This window comes from Bos javanicus, chromosome 13, assembly GCF_032452875.1.
Source record: "Bos javanicus breed banteng chromosome 13, ARS-OSU_banteng_1.0, whole genome shotgun sequence".
Taxonomy (NCBI): Eukaryota; Metazoa; Chordata; class Mammalia; order Artiodactyla; family Bovidae; genus Bos; species Bos javanicus.
This window is the reverse complement of record NC_083880.1, coordinates 5,563,907-5,589,558: the sequence shown is the minus strand read 5'-3', so window position 1 is coordinate 5,589,558 and position 25,652 is coordinate 5,563,907.

The following is a 25,652-nucleotide window of genomic DNA, read 5'->3' as shown; positions in this document are numbered from 1 at the left end:
AGCTTGTGTCGGTGTTCTGATGGGTGGAGCTGTATTTCTTCTCTTTGTTCAGTCGCGCTGTGGGGAGGGAGGGAGGGATGCTGCAAACAAATAACACTGGCGTGCGCTCGCAGTGCCTCAGCCACACTGGGTCTGCCCCCGCTCACGGCGCGTGTAGCCTCCCTGCCCACACTGCTCGGGCTCTAGATTGTTCCGCTGGGAACAATCCGAGGCTGGCCCTGGGTTGCATGTACCTTCCAGGTCCAAGCCGCTCAGGTTCAGGCACTCGGGTAGTCCTCAGAGGCGCAGACTCAGTTGGGCCTGAGTTTTGTGCTCTTCCCAGGTCCGAGCAGCTCAAGTGATGAGGTGTTTGGCGAGCGCCAATGCTGCGACTTATCACCTCCCTGCCACTCGGTTATCTGGGTGTAAAACTGGAGCACCTTCTCAGGCAGATGTTAACCAGACCCCCAAAAAGTTTTAGTTAGCAAAGAAGCCTGTTTACAGTTTTATAGATAATGTCTCTCTGGGGCTGCGATTGCCCCCTTCCGGCTCTGGCTGCCTGTCACTGGAGGGGGAAGGTCTGCAGCCGGCTATCTCTGTTCAGTCCTTTGTTCCGTGCGCAGGCCTGGCGGTGTCTTAGGTTGGGGCTGGCTTTTCGCATGGTAGATATCCCACAGTCTGGTTTGCTAGCTCAAATTATTTCGCTCAGATAGTGCTCAGGGTATTCAGGCCAGATTCTTACTCTAAGCGATGCAGCTCGCGCTGCGCCTCCCTGCCCAGCCCCCGCTTGCTAATGGCGCATGCAGGCGTCTGCGCTGCTTCTCCGCTGGGGGAGTTACCGTAGGACTCGCAATCTTCGAGTTTTAATTGTTTATTTATTTTTTCTTCCTGTTATATTGCCCTCTGTGCTTCCAAAGCTCGGCACAGATTCGGCAGTGAGAAGGTTTCCTGGTGTTTGGAAACTTCTCTCTTTTTAAGACTCCCTTCCCAGGATGGAACTCCGTCCCTCCCTCTTTTGTCTCTTTTTTTGTCTTTTATATTTTTTCCTACCTCCTTTCGAAGAGTTGGATTGCTTTTCTGGGTGCCTGATGTCCTCTGCCGGCATTCCGAAGTTGTTTTGTGGAATTTACTCGACGTTTAAATGCTCTTTTGATGAATTTGTGGGGGAGAAAGTGTTCTCCCCATCCTACTCCTCTGCCATCTTGGCTCCTCCCTGGAGAAGACTCTTGAGAATCCCCTGGACTGCAAGGAGATCCAACCAGTCCATTCTAAAGGAGATCAGTCCTGGGTGTTCTTTGGAAGGAATGATTCTGAAGCTGAAACTCCAGTACTTTGGCCACCTCATGAGAAGAGTTGACTCATTGGAAAAGACTCTGATCCTGGGAGGGATTGAGGGCAGGAGGAAAAGGGGAGGACAGAGGATGAGATGGCTGGATGGCATCACCGACTCAATGGACATGAGTTTGGGTAAACCCCAGGAGATGGTGATGGACAGGGAGGCCTGGTGTGCTGTGATTTATGGGGTTGCAAAGAATCAGTCACGACTGAGTGACTGAACTGAACTGAACTGAAGATGGTAAAATTTACATTGTATTTTTTTACCACAATAAAAATATTACATTTCTTTATTACTGACCTTTTACTGGCATCTTCTTAAATTTTGCACCTTATATGAGGGCCTTATCCTAGTCCCAGCTCTTTACTCCCCTACTAACCAAAGGCTCTAACAGAAGTGGTGGGAAGGAAACTGAAATAAAAATATTCTGGTGGGGCATGTGTGCATGCCTAGTCATGTCTGACTCTTTGCAGCCCCATGGGCTGTAGCCTGCCAGGCTCCTCTGTCCATGAGATTCTCCTGGCAGGAATACTTAGTGGGTTTCCATTTCCTTCTCCAAGGGATCTTCTCAACCCAGGATCCAACCGGTGTCTCCTGTAACTCCTGCCTTAGGCAGCAAATTCTTTTACCACTGAACCACCTGGATAGCTTATATTCTGGGGTCAAATTTCTCCAAATTCCTTTCATTTCTCTATATATCAATAAATATGTATACCTGGTCCTTGATAAGAAAAATACCAGGAAAGATATAAACTCCATCAAATACTTCAAAGATCCTGATATCACCTCCTGCTCCCAAAACCATTTAAACAGTAGTGGAATGCTATTATTATTCATTCAGCACCACACACAGTCTCCCCAAATGACCAGAGACCTCAGATGGTCTGAATAAACATCCAAAGTGGCTTGTGAAATGACTAGTAATGCAATTCATAGAAATGGTAGCTTACAGCCCAGATATGATAGATATTTGAACACACAATTCTGAAACAGCTAATTTCTCTATAAGAAGCATATTCTCTAAAAAAAAAACAATCAGAATGCAGAAGAATGAGGAAGATAATTAGTATTTAATAAGACTTGTTCCACTTCAGTGAAAAGAAGTAGGTTAATCTTCTATTTTATTCCATAAGCCTGCCATTTTTAAAGTCTTTATTGTATTCCAAAATGCACTCAGAAAAGTCCATCAACAAGATATTTTGAAATATTTGTTCAAACACATTCAGTAGGTATTTGAACACTGTCTCTTATGAACACCAAGGATACAGCTGTGGGGGAAAAAACAACAAAAAACTCCAATTTCTTGAATAAGAAAACACACTATAAATCTTACTTTCTCTCCTGATTTTCACACATTGAAGAGAGATTTGGGAAACTTGAAAAGGGAATGAAATCCTGCATTTCTAAATCAAATGTCCCCAGATTATTTACTGCAGACCTCAATTTTACTGTGGTCAGCCCCCACCAAACTTCATTCTTTGTGGCCTTCAGCCACCTTTACTATGCCAAGCTCTCTAGCAGCAAACAGTGACCTAGATGTAGTTTTTTTTGCTTGGGGTTTTTGTTGCTGTTTGTTTTTGGAGGGTTATAAGGCTTTTAAAATTTTTATTTTATATTGGTGTATAGTTCAATCTGGTTTTAGAAAAGGCAGAGGAACCAGAGATCAAATTGCCAACATCTGCTGGATCATGGAAAAAGCAAGAGAGTTCCAGAAAAGCATCTATTTCTGCTTTATTGACTATGCCAAAGCCTTTGACTGTGTGGATCACAATAAACTGTGGAAAATCATGAAAGAGATGGAAATACCAGACCACCTGATCTGCCTCTTGAGAAATTTGTATGCAGCTCAGGAAGCAACAGTTAGAACTGGACATGGAACAACAGACTGGTTCCAAATAGGAAAAGGAGTTCATCAAGGCTGTATATTGTCACCCTGTTTATTTAACTTATATGCAGAGTACACCATGAGAAATGCTGGACTGGAAGAAACACAAGCTGGAATCAAGATTGCCGGAAGAAATATCAATAACCTCAGATATGCAGATGACACCACCCTTATGGCAGAAAGTGAAGAGGAACTCAAAAGCCTCTTGATGAAAGTGAAAGTGGAGAGTGAAAAAGTTGGCTTAAAGCTCAACATTCAGAAAACGAAGATCATGGCATCTGGTCCCATCACTTCATGGGAAATAGATGAGGAAACAGTGGAAACAGTGTCAGACTTTATTTTTCTGGGCACCAAAATCACTGCAGATAGTGACTGCAGCCATGAAATTAAAAGACGCTTACTCCTTGGAAGGAAAGTTATGACCAACCTAGATAGCATATTCAAAAGCAGAGACATTACTTTGCCAACAAAGTTTTGTCTAGTCAAGGCTATGGTTTTCCCAGTAGTCATGTATGGATGTGAGAGTTGGACTGTGAAGAAGGCTGAGCGCCAAAGAATTGATGCTTTTGAACTGTGGTGTTGGAGAAGACTCTTGAGAGTCCCTTGGACTGCAAGGAGATGCAACCAGTCCATTCTGAAGGAGATCAGCCCTAGGATTTCTTTGGAAGGAATGATGCTAAAGCTGAAACTCCAGTACTTTGGCCACCTCATGGGAAGAGTTGACTCATTGGAAAAGACTCTGATGCTGGGAGGGATTGGGGGCAAGAGGAGAAGGGGACGACAGAGGATGAGATGGCTGGATGGCATCACTGACTCGATGGACATGAGTTTGAGTGAAGTCCGGGAATTGGTGATGGACAGGGAGGCCTGGCGGGCTGCAATTCATGGGGTTGCAAAGAGTCGGACATGACTGAGCAACTGATCTGAACTGAAAAGTGCAGGAGGATTCTCTTTTCTCCATATCCTCTCCAGCACTTGTTTGTAGACATTCTGATGATCATCATTCTGACTGGTGTGAGGTGATATCTCATTCTAGTTTTGACTGTATTCACCTAGGAGTGCTAGTGTTTAGTTGCTCAGTCATGTCTGACTCTTTGCAACCCTGTGGCCTGTAGCCTGCCAGGCTACTCTGTTCATGGGATTGCCCAGGCAAAAATACTGGAATGGGTTGGCATTCCCTTCTCCAGGGGATCTTTCTGACCCAGGAACTGAACCTAGGTCTCTTGCATTGTAGGCAGATTCTTTACCAGCTGAGCCACCAAGGAAGACCCTACCTAGGAGTAACTCTACAAATGATTTGTTGACATAGTGCTTCCAAGAGAAACCAGGAGGAACCAGAGAGAGCAGGAAGTGGGATGGAGCAGGGAAAAGAAGCTGTTAAGAATGTGGTCTCAGCTGAAGTCTAGACACAGCATGAGCCTATGGGGAACTCCGGAGTGTGAATTTTGCCTTTCACAGCAGTGTGGTCTGACTCAAAGCAAGGGGGTAGACTTGAAAATTCCAACATCATTCAGCCATCAGCCACGATTCCCACTGACTTATGGTGGGTGGGCTCTGGAGACTAGGGGAGAAGCACTAGATATCTTCACAGTTGAGGCTCTCATCAGCTAAGGACCACTGGAGGATGGATGCCCAAGTCCAGGAAAGGAGATCTAGGCATGCCGATAACAGCAACTACTCTGGCATAAAAAGTCCACGTTTTTCAGGGAAACAGCCACAATGTGACAGTTTGGAAAGCTAAAGGATGAAAATATTCCTTCTCCTAGAGGAATGTTCTGAAGTGTTTCTTAGTGATGCCCAAGGCCTTCTCCAGCCAACCATGTTTTCTTTGATATGTGGCCTGTCCACATCCATTCTCATATCCCAAGAAATCTTGAGCACAACTATTCAGTGGGTAGTAGAGAAAGCTCTCCAGGAATTGTGTTAGACCCAACTTTAGAGATCTGATCCAACAGATTTCAGACATTGGCATCCAAGAACTCTCACCAGAAATCCTGTGGAAATTCAATGTAAAGATCCCATGAAAGGGGACTTTCCTTGGTTTGAGGGTGGAGGATGGAAGTCAACCCCTCACAGATTTTGGTAGCTCCAATTTTGCCCTGGTGGCTCGGTGGTAAAGAATTCACCTGCCAGTGCAGGAGACGCAGGTTTGAACCCTGGGTCAGGAAGATCCCCTGGAGAAGGAAATGGCACCCCACTCCAGTATTCTTGCTTAGGAAATCTCATGGAGATAGGAACCTGGCGGGCTACATTCCATGGGGCTGCAAAGAGTTAGACACAATTGAGCAATTAAACAATAACATCACTGGGCTACAAGGAATGCATTTTCCCTTCAACTATTAGCGTGTGCCTTTCTCTCCAACTATTACTTTCTACAACAGATTCCCTAGAAACAAAGTCTCATGTTGGGGTTCGTGCAAGTGATGTATTGATGGAGTGGTCTCAGGAGAAACCTGTAAGCGAGGGGGAGAAGAATAGGGTGAGGGAGGAACTAGACGCCACATGGGTTCTGAGAAAACAAACAAGAACAATGAATGATCTAGCCCAACTTTGCCACTGTGTAGCAGCATTCCTGAGAGGTCCAGACACTTGCCCACAGCCCCACAGCTCCCCAGTCATGGACCAGGTCTTGAAGGTGGGTGCATGGCTGTGTGTGTGCTAAGTCATTTCAGTTGTGTCTGACTCTTTGCAACCTATGGACTGTAGTCTGCCCTGCTCCTCAGTCCACGGGATTCTCCAGGCAAGAATACTGGAGTGGGTTGCCATGCCCTCCTCCAGGGGATCTTCCTGACCCAGGGATCGAAGTCAGGTCTCTTAGGTCTCCTGCATTGGCAGGTGGGTTCTTTACCACTGTCACCACCTTGAAGGTGGGCAAGGTCCTACCTATTCCAGAGCTATTCTCCTGGTGTCTGTTTTGGAATAGGCACCCTAGAAGCTGATCCTGAAAAGAGTATTTTGCAAGTGTATTATTGAGAGGACGATCTGGGGAAAAAAAGCTTCTGAGAAAGTGAGGGAAATGGAACAGAGGGAGAAGCCGAGCAAGGACATGGTCTCCTCTGGTGTCTGGCTTAAGGCTGAGTCCTTGGGGAAGCTTGAAGGGAACCAGAGTTATGTCGTAAAAGAGTCTAGGGGCCAGAATTTTGTCCCGCAGTATCAATCCGTTGTGGGCTTGGGGCTGTAAGGAAGGCACAGCTTCCCCGGCATTTGCTGAGAGCACTGCCTGCAGACCAAGGGCAGAGCTCTGAATAGGAAGCAGCTGTGAGTCATTAGCTTTCCACTTTCGCAGCAGCTGGTGCAGGGGCTGAACAGCGGGGCACCGGGCAGGCACCAGTAACCTTCCACAAATCCTCACGGGCTGCCTTGCGGTTTCAGTGACTGAATGCGACTATCTATCTATAGACGTGCTGAGAGCCTAACCCCCGAGGAGCCGCTTGAAAAGGCACGATCGCAGCTCCCGCCCACAGTTTCCACGCGGTCTTCTGGGTTTTTGGTGTTTTTTTTTTTTTTTTTATCCCCCAGAGTGTTAAGTTTTATCAAACGTTTTGTTTTTTAAATATGCTTCTACGTAAGTCATTCCTAAAGGAGCCAACTTTGGAATCCAAAAGGAAGTTGCCAAAAATATAGATAAACCTCTATGTTCATGGAGGCGATTGGAGGCTTCTGATCGGCTGCTCCTTTGCAGGCTCAGTGGTGATCTGCGCTGGGAGAGCCCCCCACCCGGCAAAGCCCTGCCCTCAACAGCCCAATCCTTCCTCCTCCAGCTTGGAGGCATCATTCCCTGGCTGTGTTACTTGGAGCATCATTCCCTGGGTGTGTTACTATGGCTACCCTCTTCTGAATAGTCCATGTGGGTTTTAAATAGCTTTCCAATCAGCTCTGGGTTTTTTGCATTTTGTTGTGTTTTTCAGCCCCCACCAGTCTTTTTTTTTTTTTTTTTTTTTTTGGCTCTTATTACTATGAAATCTAATTGCTAGATTTTTTTTTCTCCCGTGAGGTTTTGAAGGATCTTGTTTTGGTTTTGTTTTTAAGAGGAGGGGAAGCAGAGAAGGTATTTGCAGAAGGCAGTTTAGTAGAAAGATGTCAATCAGAGACCAGAGCTGGCGGCATCCTTAAAGACCTAAATGGTACATTTTCAGACTATAGTCTGGGGAGGCCCTGCATTCCTCAGCTTTGGGCTGGTTTTTCGGACCACCAAAACTAAGAGAATGCTGGGCTCAAGCGCACACTCACCATCACAGAAGTCACAGTTGCTCCAATTTTTCTGGTTTTATATGCTGTTTCATATTCCATAAAGGGATTTGAGCAGCTAGACAAAAAAAAAAAAAAACACGTAATCTCAAAAATCAGGATTGAGCCTGGAACACGCATGGCAAGGCACAATCGACATTCGCTGAGTTACCATTTCCACACGTATCACTGAGGTTTCCCTCTGGTTGCAGGAGTCCCCTCTGCTACGCAGGCTCATGGCCGTGGAGGTATAAATGCCCCAGCTCCCTCACCTCACAAGTGGGCATCATATACGGTCCTCCTGCCTTTTGGGCTCCCCAGGCAGGATTAAGCCCCATGTGTCTACAGCTGATACAGCTTGGTACTGCACCTCCTATTAGCTACTTTCTCTCCCCTACTTCACATCCTTCCAATGTTTCCTGGGCTCCCTTCCTAGGTTAACCACCTGCACTCCAATTCTTATCTCTGGATCAGCTTCTAGGCCAACCCAAACCAAGACATTGCCCAATGACATTGAATGCACTGATCAGAATTGAATATTCAAAGGAAAAAATGTTACAATATTTTCTATATTTTATATTCTTTTCATCTCTTTAAAGATAAAATTAAACTGAATTCCTTTTCATGACTGAATGATGAAGGGATGACTTCCTACTAAGGGCATAGGCAATTCCAGACAATGTATTAAAAGCAACAATCCTGTGCTAGAAGCTCCTCCAGGTAACAAACAAGTAAATTGTTGTTCAAAGAATTTAGGCAAGAAACTCAAGGGATGTCAGCAAAGCTTGGATTCAAAACCTATTTTGTTCCCCCAATTCAGTATCAGTACGACATAGCCATTGATTTTTTTTTTTAATTAATCTGTGATCTTCAGTTGATTCTCTTCTTATAGAGAAGAGAAAGTGAAAGTGAAAGTTGCTCAGTCATGTCCAACTCTTTGAGACCCTGTGGACTGTAGCCTGCCAGGCTCCTCCGTTCATGGAATTCTCAAGGCAAGCATACTGGAGAGGGTAGCCTTTCCCTTCTCCAGGAAATCTTCCCAACCCAGGGATGGAGCCCAGGTCTCCTGCATTGCAGGCAGATTCTTCACCAGCTGAGCTACCAGAGAAACCCCTCTTACAGAGTAGGGATCCTCAATAAAATATACAGTCTCTATATATATTCAAGTTACTTACAAGAAAAATAACCCTGTTTTAAATTACATCAAACACATATGGCTTAATGTACAGTTTACATATTATGACTTTGTATTACAAATACATTACCAAATGTATTAATATGACATTTTGTCAGTAGTATCTAGTTTAGCTCTTTAGTTCTATAAACTGAAAGATCATACTAATTCTCTAACTTTCTGAATAAAGAGATAAAGGTGGACTAGAAAGGGTTAATTTTTTTTCCCCAAAAAGTTTTGTCCTCATATTAAATTTCCTTTTGTTCTCAAAATTTCCTTTTTGTTCTCATAAAAAATTTCCCTTTCTTTTTAACAATGGATCCTCCTTGTCTCAGTATCATATTCCTCTGCTTAAATCACGTGTGGAATGATAAGGTCTCTCTACCCTCTGTGATACAGGTTTATCCCCAGCAGGATCTCTTCCTGGCACCAACTACCAATCTTTGAAATGTATGGAAGAGAGGCTGGGGGCTTACGAGGAGAAACGGCAAGGCCAAGCCAGGACCCTACAAATGCTGACCACTTGAAAGAGAATAGCAATGTTCCAGTTACTGCCTCTGCCCATTTTCATAAAGAAGTGACCCTCGGAGAATTTGCAAGACTGTTTCCACTGACAGTCCCAATTAATGGCTTTCCTGTATCCACCTCATTCCTCTGTAACTATGCCCACTGACGGTGACTCTGCTCTACCATGAGTTCACACTGGCCAGTAAAATTCATCAGAAGTGATGCTGCACAGTTCCATGCACAGGCCGTGGGAGCTAGTGTATACTTGCTACTAGAACCCTGCCTGTGGCATGAGAACATGCTCTTTCCATGAGAGGCCACACGGAAGAGAACGAGGGTGCCCAAACCAACACCCATCCACTTCTGGAGCCAGAGCTGACTAGCTGAGCAGAAAACAAACACAGAATCATAAAGGAGCCTGCTGAGACCTAAAGAGTCTCTCAGCCAATCCCAGTCCAAACTTCCATTCTACACAGTCAAGAACTAAATGAATACTTGTCTTAATGCACTAAGTTATGGGATCATTTGTAATACAGCAATAGCTAGCCAGTTTTCTTATTCTGAAAGAAACTTGGGAAAACATATTTAATGTCCAATGGGTTTATGATGCCTATGGGACCAAGTTATAGCACCTTAGCTTTACACAGGAGGAATTTCCATCTCATCTTCTAATTGTCTTTTAGAGTCTCACACTCACATCTGTATATAAGCGATAAACCTGTCCCTGTGAACTTTTCTCTGTTCTCTGAAAAAGTTCCCCTACATTTTCCCATGGGATAATAATAACAATATAACAGCAACATTTATTTAAAGTATGTTATAAACTAGCAATTGTTTTAAGAATTCTACAATTACTGTTTTGTTTAATTTTCACCATACTTTTAAGAGAAAATCCTATCATTATTCCAAGTTTAAGAATAAGGAACCTGAGGCAGAAAGAATTTACATTCTGATAGTTTGCCCATGGTCACACAGCAGTGGAGCAGGGATTCAGTCCTAGAATGCCTGCCTCCAGAGGCCCAGGGCTTGCTTAAATCTTACCCTCCCCTACTCTGTGTGTGGGACGCTTGGCCTCTCTAGCTCTCCTAACAGAGTCTCCTTTACATGGAACTGACTGTGTTCTAGGCAGCATTCAAAGACCTTTACACACTGGAGTATAATCCTCTTAACAGCTCCTATCTGTTTTATTGTCCATCATTATCTCCATTTTACAGAAGAAACTAAGTCACACACAGGTCAGGTTACTCACTCAGTGACACATAGCATGTTAGGGACAGAACCGTGATTCAAGCAGAGGTCATCTGGCCCCAGAATTCAAATTCCATAACATCATATAATATTGCTCTCATGTCTCCTGCTCGCATCAGCGACAGCCTTCTGGTATCCCCGGGGAGAGCTAGTCTTTCCTTCCATCATTATCCCATGCCTTCTTCTGCAGACCACTGTTCAAACTTGTATTTATGCCAAAACAAAACTTTCTGACTGCCCATCTTCCTGTAGAGCAAAAAGAATTTGCCCTACAAAATTAGGGGCCAAATTAGGAGTCATAAAAATTATAAGTTTCCCTTTGGGAAGAGAATCCTCCCATCAGTCTTGTCTGATGGGAGCCATTGATCACACATTAACATGTTTAAAGATAAGGAGCTATAGTGAACACTGGGCAGTTGCTCAGGGGCCCTTCCTGGGTTGGTGCACCCATGCCCCAGCTTTGGGAGTGTTGGCCTGCTCAGTCCACAGCTGTCCTTCTCTCTACAGGTTTTCCCTCGTTCAGTATGAGCCTGCCACCCTAGACCTGCCTGGGAGGGTCCACCAGCCAGTGGCTGACTAATAGAGAGGCTCTAGAAACTGATGAGATTTACACTGTAGAGCTCTCTGTGGAACCAAGTTTAAGTTAGCATCTGGCTGAGTCTGCATCTTTTTGGCTCTTTCCTCTTCCCTATTTTGCTTCCCTCAGTGCTTTATACATTTCTCTTGAGAGTCCTCATTCAGTGAAATGCAAGAGAATCCCCAACTTTGGCTTTGCTTCTAGGAAATGCAACCTAAGACCAGAGCCTTATAATGTAAGAAGCAATTTCACTGTGGATAAAAGTTATATTTATTCAGGGAAAGTGGTATGTATTTATTTTTTATTTTTTCATGGCAATGTGGTTGTTACTGACACCTATGGCTGAAAAAATATTTCCAAGAAAAATTAAGTTTGTATCTGCTTTAAGGTAAGTTAGGGTAATAACAGCTGCTGTAACAAACATATCTCAAAAGGCATTGAGTCAAATGAAGTGGAATCTTTCAGCTGGACTTCCAGGTTATCGGACCGCTTGACTACACACAGTCTTAAAGACTTGGGCTCCTTCTCACGCTTTCCCACCATGCCCTACTTAGGGTGGCATTCTTTTCTGCACGCTGAAGGCCATGGTACAGAAGGCAACTTGCAGCAAAGAACAAGGAGTATGAAGGAAGCATATGAGCCCATTGAAAGGCTCTATTCAGAAGTGATGTCACTTCTGTCTACACTCCATTGTTGAGAAGCAATTCACCACACCCAGCTCTACAGGAGGGTAGGCACACAATGTAGGTGGTCAGCCAGGTACCATTATAGTCTCACATTAAAAAAAAAATGATGACAATAGATTTTGGTGAAGAGTCAGTGATACCCACCGTAGTCCATACTAATAGTTTTGCATTGCCTCACTATCTTTTCCAACATTCAGTATAAAGAAAACGAGGACATAGAATGTGACAACTTCTTAAGTTAACTGCAAAGTCTGTCTTTTTGTAACTTCAAAGTTTGTAAAGCCTGTTTTAGAACATTTCTGGTCCTCATAAATAGGCCCATTACAGGAAATAGTGTTAACTCATAAATTGTGCCTGATGTTAATCAAACTGTAAATGAAGTCACTAGTTTGTTTCATTGCGTCTTCTATATCAGAGCTGATTGATAGAATTTTCTGTGATGATACAAATGTCCTCTATTTGTGCTAGCCAATACAGTAGTCACTAGACACATGTGACTTACTGAATATTTATAATAAAGCTAAGATGACTGACAAAGTGAGCCTTAAATATTATTTAATTTTAATTCATTTAAATTTGAAGAACTACACATGGCAAATCGCTATCATATTGGACAGAGCAGCTCTATACAGTACATCAAAATTCTGAGGAGAGAGAAAGCAGTTCAGTTTGCTCATCTTGAAGCCCCTGCTTTTACCAAATTTGTACTGATGGTTCCTCTAACACCTTCTGATCCAAACAGAAGGCAAAGCTTTGTTTCTGTAAAGTCAATTACCCTTGCCGCTATCTTTCCAGCACCAGGCAGGGCTTCTGGCACAATGCAGGCTTTTAATAAATATTCATTGAGTAAATAAATGAATTAATGGGATGGGCTCTTCCCAGCTGGGCTAGGCCTGCCATATATACTATGCTTTGACCTAGGCCCTAGTTCAGAGCATTTTGCAATGCAAGTAACCAAGAGTGAAACAATAATTCATAGAAATTGTGCATCATTGTGATTTAGTTTTTTAGATGGGCGCAATTACTGGACCAACTATATCATGGCTATAGAGTCCTCTGGTTAGATATTAGCAATGGCACAAAGAACTTATACTCTAAATTCTTCACATCCCAGATATTTTTCATCTCTCCCATACATGAAACACAACATTATTGAGTTGACAGCTGTAAGCAACTTTACTAGAATGGCGATGTAGTCAAGTACCACAAGTCATAAGCACATTTGCCATCTGGATTCAAGATGAACATAATTTCTCCATGTCTGGGTTAATCAGAATTTAAACTCAGTCAACTGATGGACCAGACATGAAGAGCCATCATTTCATAAATGTGGGCCAAGTCAGTTGCAGAGCTATTAGCACATGTATATTTTACATTTGGCTTACTTCTCTCTAGAGTAGAGCCTCCTGAGCTCTGCATGATTTTTACATGCTTGCTGAATATCATGAAGTAAGTCATCTTTGCAAAGATGGTCTGATTTAGAAAGAAATTCCTAGTTATGGAAAGGGAGCTAGAGGCAGGTTTTTTCCTTCCCCAAACTGATAGGGCTTTACACAAAAGTATACACTCACAGACATGATTAAAAACAAGCTTCCTAGTCACATCCCATTTCCCCTAAATCCAGCACTGAAGAAAGGGAGAGCCCTTAACCAAAGCATGAAATAAAAGGATATAGATTTTCATCACAATGGACAAAGCATAAAATGGAGAAAAAGATGAGAAGGATCAAGGAAAGAGGCGAGAAGGATTTGAATTGACATTTCTCCAAAGAAGATATAAGTAGTCAATAAAAATGTTCAGCATCATTAGCCTTTAAGAAACTGCAAATTAAAACCCTAGTGAGATTCTGCTTTGTATCAACTGGAATGACTTTAAGAAAAGAAACCTGACAATACCAAGTTCTGGGAAGAAGGCAGAGGCAACTAGATCCCTTATACATTTGCTGATGGGAGCTTGAAGTGGAACAGACACTTTGGAAAGGGTTTGGTGAAACATATACTTGCTAGATGAACCAGAAATCCCACTCCTAGTTATGCACCCAAGAGTAATGGAAACAAGTCCACAAAAAAATCTGTGCAAGGATATTTAAGAGTTTTATTCATGATACAAACCTGAAATTAACCCAATCCCTTTGGGAACAGACACAAAACTGTGATAATATAAGTCAGAAAAAAACGAAATACTGATACATGTACTAACATAGATGAATTTCAAAAACACCAAGCTAAGCAAAGAAATCCAGAGTCTAAAGGCTTCCCAGGTTGCTCAGTGGTAAAAAATCCCCCTGCAATACAGTAGATGCAGGTTTGATTCCTAGCTTGGGAAGTCCCCTGAAAAAGGAAAGGGCAACCCATTCAGTATTCTTGCCTACGAAATTCCATGGAAAGAGGAGCCTGGTGGGCCACAGTCCATGGGGTTGCAAAAGAGTCAGACATGATCTACTGACTAAACAGCAACAACAAAGGCTACACACTAATAACAAAAAAGATGCGTATGATCCAGCAATCCCATTACTGGATATATATTCCAAGACAATCATAATTCAAAAAGACATGTGTACTCCAATGTTCGTTGTCTCACTATTTATGATAGCCAATCATAACCTACCTCCATCAAGGAAGCAACCTAAATGTCTATCGACAAATGAATGCATAGAGAAGATGTGGTACATACATATAATGGGATATTGGACATAAGACGAAACAAAACTGGGTCATTTGTAGAGATGTAGATGGACCTATATACAAAAAATATCATCATGACCCAGATAACCATGATGGTGTGATCACTCACCTAGAGCCAGACATCCTGGAATGTGAAGTCAAATGGGCCTCAGGAAGCATTACTACAAAGAGGTGATGGAATTACAGTTGAGCTATTTCAAATCCTAAAAGATAATGCTACTAAAGTGCTGCACTCAATATGTCAGCAAATTTGGAAAACTCAGCAGTGGCAACAGGACTGGAAAACGTCAGTTTTTATTCCAATCCCAAAGAAAGGCAATGCCAAAGAATGTTCAAACTACTGCATAATTGTACTCATCTCACATGCTGCAAAGTAATGCTCAAAATTCTCCAAGCCAGGCTTCAACAGTATATAAACTGTGAACATTCATATATTCAAGTTGGCTTTAGAAAAGGCATAGGAACAGGAGATCAAATTGCCAGCATACACTGGATAATCATAAAAGCAAGAGAGTTCCAGAAAAACATCTACTTCAGCTCTTTTGACTATGCCAAATGCTTTGACTGTGTGGATCACAACAAACTGTGGAAAATTCTTAATGAAATGGGAATACCAGACCACCTGACCTGCCTCCTGAGAAATCTGTATGCTGGTCAAGAAGCAACCATTAGAACTGGACATGGAACAACAGACTGGTTACAATTAGGAAAAGGAGTATGTCAAGGCTGTATATTGTCACCCCGCTTATTTAACTTATATGCAGACTATATCATGAGAAAAACTGGGCTGGAAGAACCACAAGCTGGAATCAAGATTTCCAGGAGAAATATCAGTAACTTCAGATATGCAGAGCAATATCAATAACTGCAGATATGCAGAAATATCAATAACCTCATATATGCAATAACCTCAGATACACCATCCTTATGGCTGAAAGCGAAGAACTAAAGAGCCTCTTGAAAAAAGTGAAAGAGGAAAGTGAAAATATTGGCTTAAAACTCAACATTCAGAAAACTAAGATCATGGCATCTGGTCCCATCACTTCATGGCAAATAAATGGGGAAACAATGGAAACAGTGACAGACTTCATTTTGGGGGGCTCCAAAATCACTGCAGATCATGACTTCAGCCATGAAATTAAATGATGCTTGCTCCTTGGAAGAAAATTTATGACCAACCTACACAACATATTAAAAAGCAGAGACATTACTTTGCCAACAAAGGTCCGTCTAGTCAAAGCTATGGTTTTTCCAGTAGTCATGTATGGATGTGCAAGTTGGACTGTAAAGAAAGCTGCTGCTGAAGAATTGATGCTTTTGAACTGTGGTGTTGGAGAAGACTCTTGAGAGTCCCTTGGACTGCAAGGAGATCCAACCAGTCCATCCTAAAGGAAATCAGTCCTGAATGTTCATTGGAAGGACTGATGCTAAAGCTGAAACTCCAACACTTTGGCCACCTGATGCCAAGAACTGACTCATAAGAAAAGACCCCGATGCTGGGAAAGATTGAAGGCGGGAGGAGAAGAGGATGACAGAGGATGAGATGGTTGAATGGCATCACCGACTCAATGGACATGAGTTTGAGTAAGCTCCTGGAGTTGGTGATGGACAGGGAGGCCTGGCGTGCTGTGATTCCTGGGGTCACAAAGAGTCGGACATGACTGAGCAACTGAACTGAACTGACCTGACTGCGACTGAACTGAACTAACTGAGATGAACCTAGAGTCTGTCATATAGAGTTAAGTAAGTCAGAAAACAAATATTGTATATTAATATATACATATGGAATCTAAAAAAATAGCAGGGATGAACCCATATTTGCAGGGCAGGAATAGAGACACATGTAGAGAACACAAGTGAGGACACGGGTTGGGAGGGGGAGGGGGCGATGAGTGGGGAGATCGGGATTGATACGTATCAATCTACTTTGATACTACCATGTGTGAAATAGACAGCAAGTGGGAAGCTGCTGTGTAACACAGGGAGCTCAGCTCAGGGCTCTGTGATCACCGAGAAGGGTGGGGTGGAAGGGCCAGGGGGAGGCCCAGGGGTGAGGGGATATATGTATACATACAGCTGATTCACTTTGCTGTATAGGAGAAACTAACATGACATCATGAAGGAGTTATAATTTAATGAAAAAAAAAAAAGAAGCCGCAGCAGACTCAAAGATAGGGGGAACAAACTGTTGGTTACCAGTGGGGAGAGTTAACGGGTGGTGGCACGGGGGGGCGATATGCGGCTAGGGCACTAAGAGATTCCAACTCTTAGGTACAAAATAGGCTACGAGGATATATTGTACAACGCAGGGAATATAGCCAGTGCTGCTGCCGCTGCTACTAAGTCGCTTCAGTCGTGTTCGATTCTGTGCAACCCCATAGATTGCAGCCCACCAGGCTCCCCTGTCTCTGGGATTCTCCAGGCGAGAATATTGGAGTGGGTTGCCATTTCCTCCTCCAATGCATGCATGCATGCTAAGTCACTTCAGTCGTGTCCGACTCTGTACAGTCCTATGAACAGAGCACACCAGGCTCCTCTGTCCATGGGATTCTCTAGGCAAGAATACTGGAGTGGGTTGCCATTTCCTTCTCCCAATATAGCCAATATTTTAACATAATTATAAGCAGTGTATAACCTTTAAAATTGTGAATCACTATATTGTACAACACCTGTATTTTATACATAAACTATACTTCAATATGGAGAAGGCAATGGTACCCCATTCCAGAGCTCGTGCCTGGAGAATCTCATGGACGGAGGAGCCTGGTGGGCTGCAGTCCATGGGGTTGCTGGGAGTTGAACACAACTGAGTGACTTGACTTTCACTTTTCACTTTCATGCATTGGAGAAGGAAATGGCAACCGAGTCTAGCGTTCTTGCTTGGAGAATCCCAGGGACGGTGGAGCCTGGTGGGCTGCTGTCTATGGGGTTGCACAGAGTCAGACACGACTGGAGCGACTTAGCAGCGGCAGCAGCAGACTTCAATATAAAAGACTGCACACTGCATGATTCTACTTATATGACATTCTGGAAAAGGCAAAATTATAAGGACAGAAATTACAGCAATGATGGGGAGTGGTATTGATTGTAAAGAGGTATGAGACTTTTAGGGTGATGGTGTAGGAAATATTCTTTATGTGATTATGGTGGTCATATCACTACTTGTATGTCAAAATTCTAATAACTATATTCCTATATAATGTGAATTTTACTACATGTAAATTACGCCTCAATATTCCTAAAAAAAGAAATGTGCCCCAGGAACTCAGTACCAATTGTTCTTATATCAGTTCATTAACTATTCATATTTTCAGCTTTTTTTCTCTTCTGGCACATAGCGAAAAAAATGGGGGTGGGGGAGAGGAGTGCTCTCAGATGGGCTCTTCTTTAAATCTCATCTCAACAAAAATAAGCCAAAATAAATGACACACTGGCGATCTGGCGGCACAAAGAAGAGACAAGGCAGACAAAATAAAATAACATGATTTCATTTGTTGAGATGTATGAAGTCATTTATTTATAATGATTACAGCCACACAAACAGCCATGCCGGGGTGTATAGACACACCCTCTGCTGGGTGCCCCCAGTTCCCTGTCTGAGAATGCAGACTTGGTGGACTTGGAGGCACACAAAAAGCTTGAAGGAACACAGGCCTTCAGGACAGACTCAGCCAGCCCTAAAACACATTGCTTGGTAGATTATCAAAATCGAGCCTGATTTCCACTTGGAACTATAACTCTAGATGCAGTTAATATATAACAAAACTTGGATTGTTTACAGCTTATATGCCTCTCAGAAATTGTCAATATTTCTTAGTGTTTCCAATTACTGGGGGTGGTCGGGGGGGATGTTGGATAAAGCTAGGAAGACCATTGGTGTTTTCCAGCATACACTATTTTCTTCCAATCTCAACAGCCTATAATAGAGATTTATGGACTCTGTTTATGATAATAGTAAACAAATTATCTTTAAATCAAGAATCAGCCGTTCGTGTTTAACAGAGAACATCTGCTGTGAACCTTAGAGGAAGCAGCCCTGATCGAGAGTTGGACACACACTCCCTGCTCTTCCTGACACTGCTGGGGGCTGCCAGGCCGCTCCTGCAGTTTGGATGCCAATCAACACCCTGAGGCTGAATTGGGATGGAGGAGGGGAATGAAAGGTTGTTGTTGAATCACGCGAATACACCAGGATTCTTGGCCCCCGGAGGAGAAAAATTCAATCCGGGGCCAGAGACGAGGCTTGATCGCTCAGAGCTTTTGTGTAATAAAGTTTTATTGAAGTATAAAGGAGATAGAGAAAGCTTCTGACATAGGCATCAGAAGGGGGCAGAAAGAGTACCCCCCTGCTAGTCTTTAGCTGGATGTTATATAGTCACTAGCAGTCTGTTAATTAAAAAAAGGAATATCTTAAAATTCAGAATGGCACCAGGCCCCTCACCCATAAGATGCATTTTGGGATAAAAGGTTTATCCTGGGCCATAAAATGATTAACTTGAATCTTGAAGAAGGGCAGACCACCATACAAATAGTTTCATTTACATAGATTAGGGGAACAATATCCATACTGGTTTGTCAAGTAGGTTCTGGGCCAAGAGGCGGAACCGACTTGGAGACAGAGTTTGGGGTAAAGGCATAGTACATTAGCATAGCTTAAGACAAACATTTCCATAAGAAAAAGGCATTGGTTATCTCTAGACTCGAGAATAGCTAACTTCAGGCGAAACCGGGTGTCATTATGGCAACACAATATTTTAAGAGAAACCTCCCTTTAAATTTGTATAGAGAAGGAAAAAATATTGCTAGTTTGTTTCCTCCTGCCGCTTAAGAGAGATAAAAATGTCTGACACTTGCCGGCTATTTCCTCTATTTGGAGACCCCTGGCCTTCCTGCCTGTTACCCTCTCAGGAAGAGGGTCTTAGCAGGCAGTTTACTGGCATTGAATGTAAGAATCCACCACTTCGTACTCTTGAATCAGTTACCATCTTTCACTTTAGAATATATTAACAACCTGTGATAAGACAAGAAAAGCAAGTTGGGGGTAAGAGCTATTTAATTGTAAGCTAACTGTTCAATAAGCATGTCAGATCACCTCAAACCTCTAACAAGCAATTTCTTGCAATCTGCTGCCCTCATATCTAACATCCTTCCATCTGAAAGATCTGAAAACTCTACAATACAGATCTTTTTGCTCTCCCCATTATTAAGGAAGAGATTAAGGAGGAGATCAAAACCAAATAAAGATTGATTTTGAAAAAAATATATACTGTTGACATAAGATTTGTGTTATTTCTTTTCATACTTGGGTTATTTAATTGTTTCCACGATATATTTATTCATACCCAAAATACAAAGTTAGTGTGACTTGTGATCAGATGAATGTCTAGTCCATTCATCCATTTAATTCATATTGGCTGGCACCTCCCATGCTGACGGGAGAGATGACAGTCAACAAGACAGGAAAATTCTAGGGCCCTTGTGGAACTTAATATTCTATGGGAAAATAGGAAAACAAGAGTAAATAGAGGAGATAATTACAGAGGGTGATGACTAAATGAAAGAAATAGGTGACTGAAGGGACTTCTCTGGCAGTCCAGTGGTTAAGACTTTGCCTTCCAGTGCAGGGGATTCCAATTCCATCCTTGGATGGGGAGCTAAGATCCCACACTGCAGGGCAAGGTAAAAACAAAGCAAAACATAAAACAGAAGCAACATTGTAACAAATTCAATAAAGACTTGGGGGAAAAAAAAGTAATGATGTAGAAAAGATCATTGCACAAGACAGAAGAAGAATTGGGGCGGGGCGGCCTCTCCACCTCTCAGTGAAGGATGTCTGATGCTCTGGCAGGATGTGATTTTATAGCTGAAAGGAAGTTGATTGTAGACTACTGATTCTACATAAAATGACACTTTTAAATACAAAAAAAAAAAAAAGCAGATTCTAATAGAAAAGCCAAACTAGACCACAGTAAATAGGTTTGGATGAACACTGATACCTAGAGCCCACTGCATATATTGAATAGAATTAGGGGTCATCAGGATTTTAGCTGTGGATCTTTGAGAAACCTAACTCACCCCCACCCCCACACCCTCAACTTCTTTCAATTTTCTCTGCCAGCTCTGAGATAACTGGTGTTAGAGCCGAGCTCACTGTGGATCTGGAGGAGCCTTCAGGACACAGGCTGTTAGCCTTGTATAATCACCTCCATTCTGGAATTCTCCAGGTAGTCCCCGGAGGCCCAAAGAAACAACCTCTTGCATGACTGCACTTGCTGATATTGGTGTAGTACCACCTGAGACGCAAAGCCTGTGCGTGGACGATCCCACACTTAGTTCCTGCAATAGTGCTATGTAGCTATTGTTCTTTCCACCTTAGTAAAGAGGAGTCAGGCCTTAGGAGACCATGGGACCTGTCCAAGTTCATGTAGCTTGTTCTATTAGTAAATGACAGACCTTTGCCTTAGGTCCACACAGAATGACTGACTGCACTGGTTTGCTCAGGATTGAAGTGGTTCCCAGGTAATGGGACTTTCAAAGGTAAAACCAGGACATATCCACCAAACCACTTGGTTAAACTTAATACCAGATCCTGGCTTCCCAGGTGGCTCAGAGATAAAGAATCCTCCACCTGCCAATGCAGCAGATGCAGGTTTAATCCCTGGGTCGGGGAGATCTTTGGAGAAGGAAATGGCAACCCATTCCAGTATTCTTGCCTGGGAAATCCCATGGACAGAGGAGCCTGGCGGGCTGCCGTCCATTGGGTCCCAAAAGAGTAAGACACAACTGAACAACTAAACAACAATACCAGGCCCACATTTGTGTAATGGCCAGCACGCTCAGCATCAGATGAAAGCCAGAGCAGGACTTTGAGGATTTGTTCTTTGTCGGGGCCCTAAGGCAAGTCATCCTCATTAACCTGTGCCCCGAAGATGTAATGAACCACTCTTGTCATCCCACCAGCCTCCGGGAAGTGTGGCTATTCTATTACAGCAACTCACAGCTGGGTGGCCAGGCTTTGAAATGTAAACCTAGGAGAGGTCAACACGCCCCTTAGACTATCAGGGCATTTCCAAGCACTCCTGTACCACCCACTCCACAGCAACGTCTAGCCTCTTCTTATCTAACAGGAGCATTGGTTGGAGGAGAGGAAGGGAGTTATTTTAGAAGTTTTGCATACAACTCAAGAGTGTGATGGCAATGCCACTCTCATGCTGGGTTAATCACTGCTGTGGGTGTCTTGAGAATGACAGTGAGCAATTTTATGAAAACTTTACAGTCAGTAACAACACTCCCATGGCGTGGCAGGAAGGGGAGGAAGAGAAAGTCAAAGCAATCCTCACTATCACTTGAGCTTGAAGGAAATGACAAATATCAAACCGAAAGAAAGAAAGAAATTTCCTTTTGCAACAACTGACTGGAAGTAGGCAAAGAAGTTGGCAAAGAAGTTAGGAAAACAACCAGAAAAGGTGTTCCAGGCGAAAAATCATGTAAGTTTTAAGTTGAGAATAACTTTTAAAATATTCAAGAAAAAAGTCTGGTTATTTTCATAAGAGGATATGTATTGAGTGCTTACAACATGTCAGATATTTCTCTCAGCATTTTACTCTGTTGAATTACTTACAGTAACTTTATTAAATCATCACAATACCCATATGTTGAAGGTACTTTATTCCCCAGACAGCTGAGGAAACCCTACCTAGAATTATTAGAACACCAGAGCTATCAGGATGTGAATCCACAGCATCACACGACACCGCTTTTCCTTGGTGCCAAGGAAAAAATTTCTGTCCACCAAGACTGGTACCAGAGTCTCCAGATGTTCAGAAGTATAAATGGCATCTGAGCAGAATGATGCCATGTTGCTAAGAGAAGATGTAAAGAACAGCTCTTTGACAGGAGAGTAAAGGGTGGTTTAGCTTCCTCGAAGTTTAGTTGTGGTGAAATTCAACCAAGGAGGGGACCTTCTAAATGCTACTGCTTGTATGGAATTAACATTTTCTGCCTGAGGAGTTTAGATAGTTTTGCTTAGTCCTTAGAATATGTATACATGATTCCAGGATAAATAAAGTCAGCCACACATTCTCTCTACCTTTATAAGCACATCCAAATGTATAAACCAGTTAAAGGAAAAGATGGAAAATGACAATAATGACACAAACACAACTTATAAGAAGATGATGCCAAGTGGGAGAGGAGCTTCTCCTGACTGCAGTGACAGGGGATTGGATGAGGGGCTTTATTCTTAGACTGCAGGATTCTTCCTCTACACTCAGAACAAATTCAAAACAGGCCCTGAGAAACCACAGAAAGACAGATTCTTCCTCCTTCCAGCAGACATCCTAGGTGAAGGAGCTACTCCCCTCAGAAAGACGGGCAGCCAAGTCCCAGAAGCTAAGAAATCATTTCCTGAGCCATCCTGGGGTCTTCCTTCCACTTCTGGCCCCAAGAGTTTCTCTCTCTCTCTCTCTTTTTTTTTTTTGCATGCTTCTGAGACTACAGTTCCCAGCATGCACTGAACAGGAGGCTGAGTGGGAGATTTAAAGATGAGTGTGTCTTGAACTGTTTATTTACAGGAGGATCACTTCATGGGAAATAGATGGGGAAACAGTGGAAACAGTGTCACACTTTATTTTTCTGTGCTCCAAAATCACTGCAGATGGTGACTGCAACCATGAAATTAAGATGCTTACTCCTTGGAAGAAAAGTTATGACCAACCTAGATAGCATATTCAAAAGCAGAAACATTACTTTGCCAACAAAGGTCCGTCTAGTCAAGGCTATGGTTTTTCCAGTGGTCATGTATGGATGTGAGAGTTGGACTGTGAAGAAAGCTGAGCGCCGAAGAATAGATGCTTTTGAACTGTGGTGTTGGAGAAGACTCTTGAGAGTCCTTTGGACTGCAAGGAGATCCAACCAGTCCATTCTGAAGGAGATCAGCCCTGGGATTTCTTTGGAAGGAATGATGCTAAAGCTGAAACTCCAGTACTTTGGCCACCTCATGGGAAGAGTTGACTCATTAGAAAAGACCCTGATGCTGGGAGGGAATGGGGGCAGGAGGAGAAGGGGATGACAGAGGATGAGATGGCTGGATGGCATCACTGACTCGATGGACGTGAGTCTGAGTGAACTCTGGGAGTTGGTGATGGACAGGGAGGCCTGGTGTGGTGCGATTCATGGGGTCGCAAAGAGTTGGACACGACTGAGAGACTGAACTGAACTGAACTGAAGGTTTGGAAGGCAGGATGGCAAGGTGAGGCCCTTCAGGATAAGCCAGGCTGGGCATGGGTATAGGGGAAAGTAATTAGGAGATAGAGAAGTGTCTGAGTCAATCTCTGACTGTATTTTACGGAAGGGGAGGGTAGGCCATGAAGAAGGTAATCACTCTTCTAATTAGTAAACATTTGAACTCTTCATTTAAGGATAATTAATCTGAAACTATTTTTTTTAATTTTAACGTAAAAGATTAAATGTTTCAGAAAGGTATATATCTAAATAAAATCTACAATCCATAATAATTTAGAATATATATATGTATATACACTGCTGTTGTTTAGTCACTAAGTCATGTCTGACTCTTTGCAGCCCCATGGACTGTAGCCCTCCAGGCTCCTCTGTCCATGGGATATTCTCTACCCAGGTATCAAATCTGTGTCTCCTGTATTGGCAGATGGGTTCTTTACTGCTGAATCACTAGGGAAGCCATATATATATGAGTTAGTGAAAAATCTGACCATACCCAATATCATACCCAAGACCACTATATATATATATATATATATATATATATATATATATATATATATATTCACTTCTTTTCAAGAAGAAAGCTAGTATCAATAAATAAGAACTAAGAAAATAAGTACAAAAGGAGCTCAAAAGAGATCTAAGACTGACTGAAATAAAATTTAAAAGTAAATGAAAATGGAAAATTCAATTCACACAATTAAAATGGAAAGCAATAAAGAACATTATGGTCACTATGAAAATTCAAAGGATCAAATTAAAAAGCCTGTCTCAGAATGAAGAGAAAAAGCAAATAAAGATAGAAATAGGAAAGAAAAAATGAATACATGTAGAGAAAACAAATTGAAGTAAATAATTATATAGATCTTCCTAGGACAGAAAACAGAGCATCAGACCAAATGAAATAATCTCAGCTAAAAAGGAAGATTTTTTTCTTTTTTTCTGACATAAAGCAAGCTTGAAAACTTCAAACATGTAGAAAGATCTCTTTGAATTCTAGGGAAATTCAAAAGAAACTATATCTAGACCAACCCCAAAGGCTTATTTTCTAGAATAAACAGGTGGGGAAAACCTGGAATACTCAGGCAGGGCAAAATCAACAAATAAAATCAAGCAGGTTGGTGTTACTCATCTCAACAATGTTGCCTGTTATCAGATTAGTAAAACAGCATCTGTATGTTTGCAAGGGCAAAGCTTTTAGGTTTTGTATTCCATACTCCACAAAATTGTATCACTAAAGCAGGATATTTTCAGGGAGAAATTCTCAGTTCTGTATAACACAGAAAATATAATAGGTATGAATCCTTCCTCAAAAATATTACTAAAAAAACTCATGATTCAAGCTCCAGGTTACAAGTTGTAATAAATGTTGCTACTACTACAAAGTCACTTCAGTCGTGTCCGACTCTGTGTGACCCCATAGACGGCAGCCCACTAGGCTCCCCCGTCCCTGGGATTCTCCAGGCAAGAACACTGGAGTGGGTTGCCATTTCCTTCCCCAATGCATGAAAGTGAAAAGTGAAAGTGAAGTCGCTCAGTCGTGTCCGACTCTTAGTGACCCCACAGACTGCAGCCCACCAGGCTCCTCTGTCCATGGGATTTTCCAGGCAAGAGTACTGGAGTGGGGTGCCATTGCCTTCTCCAAATAAATGTTGAAATAATTTAAATATATTATTTAAATGAAATTGTAAATAATGTTTCAAAATTGAAACAATTTCTGAAGATGAAGGCTTTTTTGGTCAAAAGTGAAGTGAAGTGAAAGTCGCTCAGTCATGTCTGACTCTCTGTATAGTCCATGGAATTCTCCGGGCCAGAATACTGGAGTGGGTAGCCTTTCCTTTCTCCAGGGGATCTTCCCAACCCAGGGATTGAACCCAGGTCTCCCACATTGCAGGTGGATTCTTTACCAGCTGATCCACAAGGGAAGCCCAAGAATACTGGAGTGGGTAGCCTATCCCTTCTCCTGTGGATCTTCCTGACCCAGGAATTGAACCGAGGTCTCCTGCTTTGCAGGCAGATTCTTTACCACTTGAAACTGGTAATTATTTAGTAACAGTCTCCAACATTTTTTAAAAAGATAGGTGGAGGAAAGAAAGTTAAAAGATG